The following is a 13,218-nucleotide window of genomic DNA, read 5'->3' on the forward strand; positions in this document are numbered from 1 at the left end:
TACTGATAGAAGCTACAAGGGCACATTACCCCTGCATTGGAAAATTGGAAACAAAGGTGGCAAGGAGCATACAGGGTGAATTTTCTGTCCACATGTGAAATGACAGTGAGCTTTGCTGACCCAACTTCAGTGGATTTGATGAGGGTGTTATATTATGCCCAGCACACTCCTGGCCCAGATTAGGTTGCCATAGGGAACTTTCTAAGCGGTATTCATTAGTATAAACTGCATAATCAAGCAGGAAATAGCTTGAAGTTGCAGCTGCTACTTAAAGTGCTTTCTTAACTCTTGCTTGGCACAAACCTCCGAACGGCTGTGACAGGAATGTTGATCAACTGCACTGTTCTGTCACAGGTGCAAAGTGTCACCATCTTCTGAAGCTTCTTGACTGCTTCTGAAGGAAGTGCAGTAAAGGAGAACATTCAATCAACAGGGGCTCTGTGCAGTCCAACAACTGATTGGTGGACAGTCACAATTGTCGAGAAAGAGGTCTAACAATCTAACGATGGCTGCAATTATAAAGTTAGCCACCATTTCACCAGTAGGCAGATAAATTATGTATGACACCGCAAATTTCCTCTCATCCTGTCTCACTATAACTTAGAATCATAGAATCCCTATGGTGCAGAAGGAGGCTATTCGGCCCATTGTGTCTGCACTGACTCTCTGAAAGAGCACTCCACCCAAGCCCACTCCCCCACCCTATCCCAATAACCCCTTAACCTAACCTACACATCTTTGGACACTAAGGGGCAATTCATTTATCATGACCAATCCACCTAACCTGCACATGGACTTTGGGAGGGAGGAAATCCATGCAGACACGGGGAGAAAGCATAAACGCCAGACAACCAAAGCTGGAATTGAAGCCAGGCCCCTGATGCTGTGAGGCAGCAATGATAACCACTGTGTCACCATGCTGCCCCTTAGACTACATGTGAACATTTTATAATCCAGCTCTTTCCAATGTTCATACATGTGTCCATAATGCAATATATTACTGCCACTTGGACCTGCTGTCACATTACCTTTTGAAAATAGAAATGCACAAACCAACCTTTCAATTATTTGCATGATGAATATTGAGTTAATCGCATGCAAGATGGGATACTGTGTAGATCTTGGGTCTCTCCTGAAACTGGCAAACAGGGAACAAACCTTCATTTTAGATCTTTGGGTCAGTTTGAACAGGCCACCTTCAACATCCTCTGGCCTGAGAGTATAGATAAAGTGAGTGTGTGTAAAGCTTGAGCGAGGCTCAAAGCTAGTACTGTCGTATTCCTATTTATCTTTCAATTATTCACTGACTCATTCACTTACCTGCACATACATATTCCAGCACATCACCATAGCATATTATTAGAGGTACAATCTCTGTTAGAAGGGATGTCTTGTTCACAGTTTTATTATCTATTCTTGGGATGTCGATGACATGAGGAAGGCTGCATTTATTGACCATCGCTAGGTGGCCTAGAAAATGATGTTGGCTATCCCCTTATGCTGATGGTACTCCTGTTATGGTGTTGAGAGATCCCGGACTCTGATATAAACGACCAAGATGTATGCCCAAGTTATGATGGTGATTCACCTGGAGCAGAATTTACTGCTTTTGTCCTTCCTGGTGGTAGACGTTAGACTAAAAGGTAATTACAAAATCAGTTCAGCGAGCTACTACTGTACATACTGTTTAGCAAGAATAAATGCTGCCAGCAGGCTAGGTGGATTGGCCACGCTAAATTGCCCCTTAATTGGAAAAATGAATTGGGTACTCTAAATTTATTTCAAAAGAAGAATAAATGCTGCCATAATGTGTTAATATAGGGGTAATATAGAGGTTAGTAAATGGGGTTAATATAGAGGACAGATAGAGTGGACCATTATATCCTCAATTGTGTGTCGAGCTCCTTGCGCATTATATCATCTGTACCCATCCAGGTAATTGGTGAGTATTCCACCGTGCTCTAGTTTTGAGCCTGGTGGTAAAGGGTTTTGAGGTGAAACAGTTAACTGAAAAACTGTGACACCCCAGGAAATACTTGGGGGCATTTTTTAAAAATCGGATGGGAGAAATCAATAAATGCATTGGAATAACTGGGCATGGAATCCTTCCTCCCGTTATTTGCTTAATTGTCTTCTACTATTTTTGACCAGATGTGGTTAAGCTTTGTTCTAATGTGTCAGTTATGGGACCTGGCTCTGTCTCGGTGCTTTAGCTATTTTGTATGTAACCCTGCATTGTAGATTATCTAAGTAGGCACCTCAATGTAAGGTATGCCTGTGCTGCTCTAGGAATGCCTTTCTACACATCCCATTGAACACAGGTTGGTCTCCAAGCTTGATGAAATTGGAGAGATGTGAGAGAAGTGTCACAGATGGTGATGGTATACAATTTTGCGGTTGTGATGTTTTTAAAACATAAATTTAGAGCACCCAATTCTTTTCTTTCCAATTAAGGGGAAATTTAGCGTGGCCAATTCACCTACTCTGCACATATTTTTGGGTTGTGGGAGTGAGACCCACGCAGAAACAGGGAGAATGTGCAAACTCCATACAGACAGTGACCTGGGGCCAGAATCATACCTGGGTTCTCGGTGCCGTGAGGCAGCAGTGCTAACCACTGTGCCGCCCTTGCTGCTTGTGATGTTAAACCAAAGTGCTTCAGAGATTCCCTCAAAGACAGACTCCCAGATTGGTCCTTAGTTTGTCCTAGTAGCACCATTCTATTGCCGCACAATGTCACTGAGTGTGTCTCATTTTGAAGACAAGACATTCTTGCCCACAAATACTGAGCAGTGATAACTCCTATCAATGGTGTTATGCATAGATGTGCCCACGGCAAGTAGACTGGTGAGAACCATATCAAGTCAGCTGCTAACTTGCAGTGATTTTCTCAGCACTTGACAGAGGCATAGGTTGACAGCTAGATTCTTTAGAATTTGTTCAGCTTGCTCGGTGATGGTCTGAGTCACTTGGTGGTAGAGCTTGAAGTCTCCGTGTCCCATCCCCAATTTGGATATCCTTCAATGAATTAGGATATGGCCATGAATGGTGATAAAGGAGTATGGGGATGTTAGCTCCGATGGTGCGTGCAACTAGATCAGCCTGTTTCATGGTTGATCTGTGGATTGTTAGCAAAACCCACTTGACTCCCTCACTATCATCAGCCTGGGGGTTGCCACTGACCAGAAACTGAACTGGACTAGCCTTATAAATACTGGGGCTACCAGAGCAAGTCAAAAACTGGGAATTCTGTGGAGAGAATCCACCTCCTGTTTTCCATCACCTTCTGTCTACCTCCTGTGGGGTGTAGTTCAAGATTAGACTCAGGGTTACTTCTTGGAGGAGACCTCACAGATACGTCCCCGCAGCAGTCTGAGGCAGGGACAGCCCAGGTCTATCAGATTCGTGTGTGGCCCTCATTCCATGACCACACACAATGGTGGGCATCATCAAGATGTAGGCCACATGGGGACAAGTCACCTTGACCTCCCTCCAGATGCCCCATTTCCTCCAGGAGTCATGCCGGGACCCTCTGGTGCCTACAGGGAGGAGGTGTGTCAGCCTGACACCCCAGGTCACTCCAAGGCCTGTGCCCACAGCAACTCCAGCAACGCAAGCCACTGAGAATGTTTCTGCGTTATGAGGCCGGGGACCTCCACGGTAGGGAGCACCAGAGGATGTCTGCCGAGATCACCGTAGGCATCATGATGTAGCAGTCAGCAGACTGCCTCCGTCCTTGCTGCAGATGTCGGGGCTGCACCAATTTGTAGTGATAGGGTTAGGAAAGTCGAACAATAGGATGTCACCTCATAGGATGTTCTATCGCTGAATAAATTACAGTTTTAAAAAATCATTCCATGGGTATGTGAATGTAATGGTCAGATGAAAGCATTTTGGTTTGGATCTTTGCCATCCTCTTACTCGCAGGTACAACCTTTCTCACACTCAAGAGTGCCCCCTTTTAAGATTAACCTCAGTGCCACTTGGTACTGTACACTTGTGTGTTGTCAGGGTGATGTGTGTAATTCTTTATTCAGAGTTTATGATGGGTGAGTTCTCAATCATTAGTCCTCAAGGTATAGCAATGGCTGATGAGGACTCACCAGATATGTGACTCTCTGCGCATCTGGCTTGACGAACTGATAGTGTCCCAAACCAAGGCATGGACTTTAGGATGAGAGCCCTACCCTGGTCAGCACTTTCTTTACAGCAGCGTTTGATCCTTACATGGCGTGGAAAATGTCCAGCATCAACTTACATCACGGTTTTTCCATGCTGAACTTTAGGTTGACAGAGTGAGAATATTACCAGGATAATGATGACCACAGCTGAGATCTGACCCTAGTGAGTCAGGAAGACTTAAGGTTTAAGTGTCAATGCAGGACCCGTCCTTTCAGCGATGATTCAGCTATTCCTTCAGATGTCAAGAAATGGCTTGGAGGGCTGGAGGAGATGTCTCCTGATGAGTGGACTTAGCTGAAAGGTTCCAAGAGGACTAAAACTACGAGGGGGCCACAGCCACGCCTCCCATGTCACCCCTCTTCCATGACATCATGGCGCTCATGTTGTCCCTCAGCGCCCTCCACCCCCAGGGCTTCCTGTACCTCCTCATCTTCATCTTCCGAGGAGGGAGCCTTCCTGCATAACAACTGCATGTTGATGAAATGGGAGCCCTTGCGGTCGATGAACATCAAGGGCTGCCGTGACATTGGTGTGGTTTACTGCTCCCTGCACCCTAGGAAACCCAAAGATAGCTGCAAAGCCCGTGAATCTCTGTGCCTGGCCATCCTCATCCAGAGCAAAGTTCACCTAATGACGGGTCTTCCTGTAAAGGGCATTGGTCACCTCCTTATTGCACCAATATGTTGCTGACTGTGAAATTCTGCAAAGGTACCCAGTTACTCCCTGTGGCAAAGGAGGAAAGAAATTCAGTGCTGCTGTTACCTTCAGGGTCACTACTGACAGGGGGAAGCCTCATGTGGCATCAGGTCTTCTCGGAGCAAGGGGCATATGTGACAATGCAGATCTCTGAACAATCGTAGCCTTTCCGGGGACTGCCTCTCACTCATTTGTACAAAGGAAACTCATGGATGATAGGCCCTTGCTGTTGCCAGTTGTCCCTGCAGTCTGGGTCTCTGCTCCTCTGCCTCCTGTCCCCCATGCCGAGCCTCCTACTGGAGCTGCGCATGCCAACACCTTTCCCTCCTGCACTGAATGACGAATTGTATAAAAGCTCTCTGGATCACTGGATCCATTCTCACTTTTGCTTCCTCTCTGAAGAGACACGGAAGATCAGAATGGGTAAGGATGCTGAGTACAAAGGTGTAAGTGAGGGAGCTATGGGAGAAGTTGGGCAGCTAAGCTATGGCACCTCACATCGCATTGTCCCTCATGCTACCTTACCCCTGGGACTCTAACACTCAGAGATTTGCAGAATTCCATTTCACAGATGTTACATCTAGAGCCTTGTGGTGGTGAGAACTTGTCAATTACCACGAGGAAGCAATGTGGCTCTGAACTCCACTCACTGACTTGGCGTGACTCCTTTGCTCGTGGCGAATGAATGGAATCGGTTTGGCTACTGATGAGTGGCATTAACTGTAAACCCGTGACTCACTGATGGGATGGCATAATTGATGCAGCTTTGCCTCCTTTTCTATAGCCTTCACTCCCCATGGCTGTATTACTGCCTCACACTAGGAAGCTGTTCCAATTTTGATGTGAGGCTGTTTAATTTTTAGAAGCGAAAATTTAGAAATCTGGCTTGCTGCTTCTTCCAGGGCATTTGGCCGAGCGTACTGTGTAGTTGAACTGAACCTTGAAGGAAGGGACTATCGTCATGTAAATGCAGAAGTAGATTCTATCAGGAAAGGCAACATAATGATGGCCTGGGTGAAAGAGGGGGAAATGGGGGTCGATTGGTGTGCAGCAAATGATCAGGTTACTCTAAGTGCCTGGTTTGAGGAGCATCCAAGAAGGAAATACGCTTGGGATAGTCCTAGTGACAAGACCAGAAATCAAACTGACCGTGTGACGATAAACAGCAGATTCCAAAATGTAGTTCAACAGGCAAAGAGCTGCCCAGGCACCGACTACAGAAGCGCCCATTGCCTGGAGTTGGCACCATCAAAATAAAGTTGAAAACAAAAATGGCAACATTAAAGAAACTAGATTATGAACTATTCAATACAGAGAGCTTAATTAAAGAAAAAATTAAGGTGGAAGTTTAAAACCTTTTGAAAAGCTTGGAGACCAGGGAAACCATTCAACATGGGAATTGTTCAAACATCAGTGCTAGAATCAACAATAAGTACCATTCAATTGAAGAAAAGAGACAGAAACAAGAAGGCTGAAAGGTGAAATATTGGGTAGAACTGTAACGATAGTGAGTGATCGGCACTCGTCATCGCGAGAGTCAGCGCCTAACGTGCAGTTGGCAACTCTTGAACTCCCACTGCCATTTAACGCTCACTTGTGTGTTGATTGGCAGTGGGCAGGCGGGACTTCAATCCATTCTTGGAAGGAAGTCCTGCTCATGAGGGGGGGGGGCGGCGATCGCAGCTTGGGAGGGGTTCCTGGAGCTCCAATGTCCAGTGGGTGGGGGTGGAGTGGGTAGGGTGTGCAGGGAACACCCCACCCGGAGGGGGCCTTCAGAGTGAGGCATTTCCCACACCCCCTCTCTCCCATTGTGGGCAGAAGTGAAAATACCACTTTCCCATCCTAACCGCTCCCGCTGGCCTAAATATTGAGGTTGGGCAGGATAATGCCTGTCTGAAACTCTGCTCACCCAAGTGTGAAATTGCATCTTTATTTGGGCAGGGTCCCATGGGGAATCTTGTCTATTCAATTTTACGCTGCTAACCAACCCCGCTCCCCCCTCCCCCCCCCCCCCCCCCCCCCACCTTGAGGAGGGGTGGGGGTAGTGTATAATCCTGCTCATTGGATCTAGAGGAACACAGAAGGAAGTCAAGGCAAGGAGATTCATAGACATATCAGCAATTGGATAAAAGGGTTAAACAAAAATGTGTTGAGGAGAAGAAAAACAGTTGAACAAAAATGCGAAGGAAAAGCAAAACCTAAAATCAGAAACTCAAGAAGGATGGCTAAGAACATGAGGGAAATCACAGGAAAACGTGGGTGTATATCTGGCTGTCGCATCAAAGGGAAAGAAGAGGACGTTATCACGGAAAGGGACCAAACACTTACAAGATGGACTGAATACATACAAGACTTATTTGAGGACAAAAGACAAGAAGGAAAGCCAATAATTAAGAAAAATATGGATGATCCAAAGATCATGAAACACAAAGGTCAAAATGAAATAGTCACCAAACAAATTAAATGTTTAACAGACTTTGGAATCGACAAACTGACTCTCATCTTTAACGAAGTTTATGACATGGGTGAAATCTCAGAAGATTTGAATAAATCAACATTTATTGCACAACCTAATAAGCTTGGAGCAATTGAATGTGAACTCCATCACACTATCAGCCAAATGAGTCACATTACTAAGATCCTTCTTTGAGTACTGATGAATAAAGCCAGGAGCAAGATAAAGCCATAAATTTAAACTCTTTAATGTGGCTTTGTAGAAGATAGAGGAACAAGTAATGCTATCTTTATGGTACTTACGCGATAACAAAGAGCCATAGAGATAAAAACACTCGTTAGACTACAGCTACAGTACTGTGTACAGTTCTGTCGCCACACTATAGGAAGGGTGTGATTGCAATAGAGGGTGCAGAGGAGATTCACCAGGATGTTGCCTGGGTCGAGCATTTCAGTGATGAAGCCAGGCTGGAGTTGTTCTCCTTAGAGCAGAGAAGGCTAAAGGGGGACCTGATTGAAGTGTACAAAATCATGAGGGATATAGATAGAGTAGATTGGAAGAACCTTTCTGCTTAGTCGAGAAGGCAATAACCAGGGGGCAAAATTTTAAGGTAAGGAGCAGGAGATTTAAAGGGGATTTGAAAAAAAACCTTTTCACCCAGAGGATGGTTGCTGGAACTCAGTCCCTGAAAGGATGGTAGAGGCGGGAACCCGCGCAACATTTAAGCATTTCGATGAGCACTTGAAATGCCGTAGCGGACAAGGCTAAGGACTGAATGCTGGAAAATGGAATTAGAATAGATAGGTGTTTGATGGCCAGTGCTGACACGAGAGTTACATTTGTGCTGTATAACACTATGACCCAATGAGATGAAAAAAGATGTATTCATGTGATTTATTGATGAGAGGAAGGCATTTTTGCCATGAGGGACTGATAAGCATGTTAGAGCCTCTTTACCTTGCAATGATCTCAGAGTGATAAGTAATTTTATTGGGAACAAATTGCAGTTGTAAAACTTGAGAACGATCTAAACGACTTTGTGAAGATTTAAAGAGGGGTCAGAAAGGGATGTGTTTCTCGCCAGATTTATTCAATTTGTACAGTGAAAATATTCTTGAGAGATTGAAGACCTTCCTGGATTATTAATTGAAGGTTACAATTTTAATAAAATAAGATACCAATGATACCTGGCACACCGCCTCCACCTGGAGGGCGGCTGAACCCCCACACTGTCCACATGTCGGTACCCAAACCGGCCACCATGGCCAAGTGCCCTGGTCACTGAAGCCACCATCTACCCACCCCCTGAGATGCATGTGCCGGACTGTCTAACAATGTGTTCTTTCTGTGTTCCCTCCTTCTCCCCCTGCTCTCCCACACCACCCAGGAGAAGGCCACCCATAACGGCCAGGAGTGGGAGTAGACTGGAGGGGGTCCGCCGGCCCTGCAGCCCCTCGCCGCAGCAGAACAGAGGGCCCTGGAAGTGGTCGGTGGGCCAGAGGAAATGGCAGGGGTGGAGGCTGACATCGGGCGAGGAAGTGAGGCCCCGCTGCGTTGCGGTTCCCCTTGGTACGTGTCACTCCCTCCCACCCCACCGCCACCTTCACCCTCACATTATCCTTACATCACCCCCACACCACCCCACATCCCCGCTCCACCATCACCACCATCCCGACAGCCCCCTCCCCCACACATCCCCTCCCCCACCCCACTCACTCCCCCTGGCCTGCGATGCAATTGTGCATCCTGTCTTCTGTCTTGCATGAGCTCCTGGTGATGGGGCGGGCACGTCTGGTGACCCCGCCCCCAACCCCAGCCACAGCCACACCCCAGGTGATGAGCAGTGATGAGGACATCACCGACACAGATGTAAGCCATAGATCCGTGTCCAAGGTCACCCCAGAACTCAGGTCCGGGGATGACACTGATTACCCGTCACAGCTGTTGGTAAAGAGGATCCTGGGGCACTATCCCGTGCACACCACATACATGTGGTACCGCAGCAAGAGGTAGGAACTCCTGAGGGGGCTGATGGTCAGAGGGTGGGCCGACCCCAGGGACTAGATGTCGTCCAGACAGGTTTTGTCCTTCTGTAATGGATGGTCTCAACGATTGTGGAGATGCAGTCACAGAGCCAGGGACTACATGAGGGATTGTCGGTGAGAATCCAATGGTTCCACGGGCATGTGGAGGAGTCCAACTGAATGCAGGAGCTGACGGTGGTGCCGACCATGCGTGCCACCAAGGCCAACACCACAGGGGTGGCGTCTGCGGTGGATGCCTTGGGGGCGAAGGTTTTGGTCATGGACCAACATGTCCAAGGCCTGGGGCACTCTTGCCATGTGCCAGAGCCACCTGAACATTGAAATGACGCTCCTGAGCATGGCCCAGTCACAGCGGGCCATAGCTGAGAGCGTCGGTGGAATTGCCCAGGCGCTGGCTGAAGCGACACCGACACAGAGGGAGGTGGCCCAGACCCAGGGGAAGATGGTGCAGTCTTTGGCTGATGCGGCACACACACAGAAGGCGGTGGCACAGTCGCAGGGTGATGTGGCTGTAGCCACCTGGGTTGGCCACTTCCCGACTTAAAATGGAGATCTGCAAAGAATGCAGGGAAATTCAGTCAAGCCAGGAAAAACTAGCAGGTGCAAAAGTTTCCTGTGTATTAGAACTTGCAGAAACCCAGACAGCACTGAAACTAGCAACCATCCGCATATTAATGAGCGATCCCCAGGAACAATTGAAACATTTAAGGTGAATAAGGCCAAGCCAGACTCCTCGGCGCCAGCAGGAGACTTAGGGACACTTAGGGACCGCCCAGCGATCAGGGAACGGCTCCAGTATTGGAGAAATCGATCCAAGTGATCGGAACATAGTCCAATCACTTGGAACCAGATACGGGGTCCGCCCCGAACGGCACAAAGCCCATGGGGACTATAGAGTCCCCAAGTTCAATTCGTCCTTCTTGGCAGGGTCACTCACCAGCTCGAAACAACCCTTGACAGTGACCTGCCTCGCTGTCGCCAACCAAGTAAGTCTCCAGTCAACGCACGCTACGAGATAGGCGCTCCTAGCTACCAGTCCATACCAGCTTTTGAATCCTGCAGACTCAGAATCGAACGAAAGGCCATTTGTTCCCCTGACCTGGTGGGGCAGTTCCAAACCCAAGTATAGGCCTTTTCGTGATAAGAGATAGTCTAGTAAGTAGAGTTTTATGCATGAGTAGTGATTGACTGTGTATAATAAATGTGTTTTGATTTGAATCTTACTAATTGGTGTATTGAGTTATTGATCAGCACTTGAACTTGAACCTCGTGGTGGTATCATAAAGATACCTGGTGACTCTAGAACAAAGGTTATAGAAACAGAGCAAATTAAGTAAAGACACAACGGGCAACAAATTAAGAGCCAACCAAAGTTAGCAACATGGCGCAGTCCCAGACGGAGGTAGTCCACACCCTGTGCTCCATGGCCGTGATTTGCAGACCCTGGTCGGGATGCCAGCGCATCTCAAGTTTTGGCAGCTCCCAGGGGGAGCCTCCGGGATGAGCACATCTTGCAGCCCTGTCCCATGGAGTAGCCCGTGGCCATCAGGCACCCCAAGGGAGGAGGAGGTGATGGGGTCTGTGTCAGAGACACCCACAGGGAGGTGCCGGAACACTGCATCACCTCGGACTCGCCTCCCTCATTCCTGTCCCTGGCGCATCACATGGGCAGCAGGCAGAACAGTGCTGCACCATGCCACATGGATCACCCAAGAAGCAGGTGGGCCCATCCAGGCCCGGTCACCCCAGAAGACGGCCGCCACAGGGGACCCAGGTCATAGGGCAGGAATCACAGCAGGCCGCCTACACTCCTGGTGTACTGTCTGGGGATCCACCTGGGTGAAGCATTGGGGCCCAGTTAAGCTGGCACGGGTGCAAGGCACAATTTAGTAATAGGGGCAAGGGCACAAAACTGTATATATGTTTTCACATTAAACACCTGTGCACAATGTAACACTGCCTCGATGCTCTGTCAGAAGGGCGTGGGGGGGGGTGAGTTGGTCTGACTGGCTGCAGAGGGGGCGCAGGTGGCGGGGCAAGGAATGGGCAGACATTGAGGGCAGGCTTGGCCCAGGGCCTGCAGTTCAGTCAGCGCTCACCGCTCCAGTGCATGCTCTCCCGCCCCGTCCTCACCTCCGCCACCCCAGGGATTCGATGGAACTGTGTGATGGGCGGCACGGTAGCACAGTAGTTAGCACTGTGGCCTCACAGCGCCAGGGTCCCTGGTTCGATTCCCGGCTTGGGTCACTGTCTGTGTGGAGTCTGCACATTCAACCCATGTCTGTGTGGGATTCCACCGGGTGCTCTGGTTTCCTCCCACAAGTCCCGAAAGACGTGCTGTTAGGTAATTTAGACATTCTGAATTCTCCCTCTGTGTAACCGAACAGGTGCCGGAGTGTGGGGACTAGGGGATTTTCACAGGAACTTCATTACAGTGTTAATGTAAGCCTACTTGTGACACAAATAAAGATTATTATTGTTATTATGATGGAATGCCAGCTCGCATGCAGGGATCATCTATGTAAACGGTGGAATGTGCTACCATGGGCAGGAGTCAGACATTGTCATCATCCTCCATCCCATGGACCATACCCACTGTTACTGCCAACCCAGGGCCTGCATCCCATAATGCGGCAGCTATGGGTGGGGGTGTGGGAGTATGATGTGGTGTCTGTGCCGCTGGCCAGTCCCCACACCCCCTGTTGCTGAACCTGGGGTACATGTTCTGTGACTTCCCGTGCCTGCCTGGGCCTCAGGTCCTGCCCATCCTCAGCCTCCCCGCACCCTGCTCGTTTGACAACGACTGGCATTCATCATCCTCCTCCAGCACCTCAGTCCTCTGCTGCACGATGTTGTGAAGGACATAACAGGCCACCACGATGGTGGATCTCCCAGCGCTATACTGGAGGATGCCGAAGCATCGCTTGATCACACCCCTGGTCGCTGCATGAGCATCATTGTAGCGGGTCTTTGTGTTGGTCTGTGGCCTATGGATAGGTGTCACAGCTACAACCACAGTGGATAACCACTGTTTTCCAGAAGCGAACCTTCCAGCCAGGGGTGTGCCTCGAAGAGGCCAGGAACCATTGAGTGTGCCAGGATGAAGGCATTGTGAATACTGCCTGGGTATCGTGTGCACATGTGCATGATGCACAGCTCATGGTCACTCGCCAGCTGCACGTTCATCAAGTGAACCCCTTTCGGTTTGTGAAGAGCGGCCTGTCGTCTGCGGGTGCTCGTAGGGCAACATGCACCCTGTTGATCACTCTCTGGACCCGGGGCAACTCGCCGATGGTGGCATGCCCCACTGCACGGCCATCCTGGTGGGCTCGGTCCACATTGAAATGTTTGTGTTGTGCCGACTGGACACATTGGGCCTCCCTGACACAAGTGCACCTGTGCACCGAACCATGTGAGATCCCGGACAGGTCCGCACTCGCTGCCTGGAAGGATCTGTGGCATAGAAGTCCAATCGCCTTTCCCATGGCACATCGGCGCCTCCACCGTCACTCGTACCACCACTTAGCCAAGAGGCACAACCCACCGTGGGCCAACATTCGGACCATCAGGACGACGATTGACTCAGCCTTGGATATGGACATGGAAGCACCCTCACTCACAGATGATGCCAAGGCTGGAGACGAACCTTTGGTAATGTTCCTCCATTGTTCGTTGCGGAAAAGACGATCAACGAATCACTACACAGCAACCAACCCAGGGCCACCCAGAGCCCAACCGCGTGCAAAATGGCGAAGAAATCCCCCTCATATGGCTACTGGAGGGGGCTCTTTTGGACTTGTGGGAGGCGGGTGGGGTGTAATAACCCTCACAAGGCCCACA

General features: G+C 49.1%; 1 protein-coding gene across 3 annotated transcripts in view; it reads right to left on the reverse strand.

Annotated features, from left to right (window-relative positions):
- LOC140426803 (receptor expression-enhancing protein 2-like) overlaps positions 1 to 13,218 on the reverse strand; it is a 276,647-nt gene that overhangs the window by 35,583 nt on the left and 227,846 nt on the right. The gene's annotated exons all lie outside the window — the stretch shown is intronic.

Source organism: Scyliorhinus torazame, chromosome 7 (assembly GCF_047496885.1).
Source record: "Scyliorhinus torazame isolate Kashiwa2021f chromosome 7, sScyTor2.1, whole genome shotgun sequence".
NCBI classification, from domain to species: domain Eukaryota; kingdom Metazoa; phylum Chordata; class Chondrichthyes; order Carcharhiniformes; family Scyliorhinidae; genus Scyliorhinus; species Scyliorhinus torazame.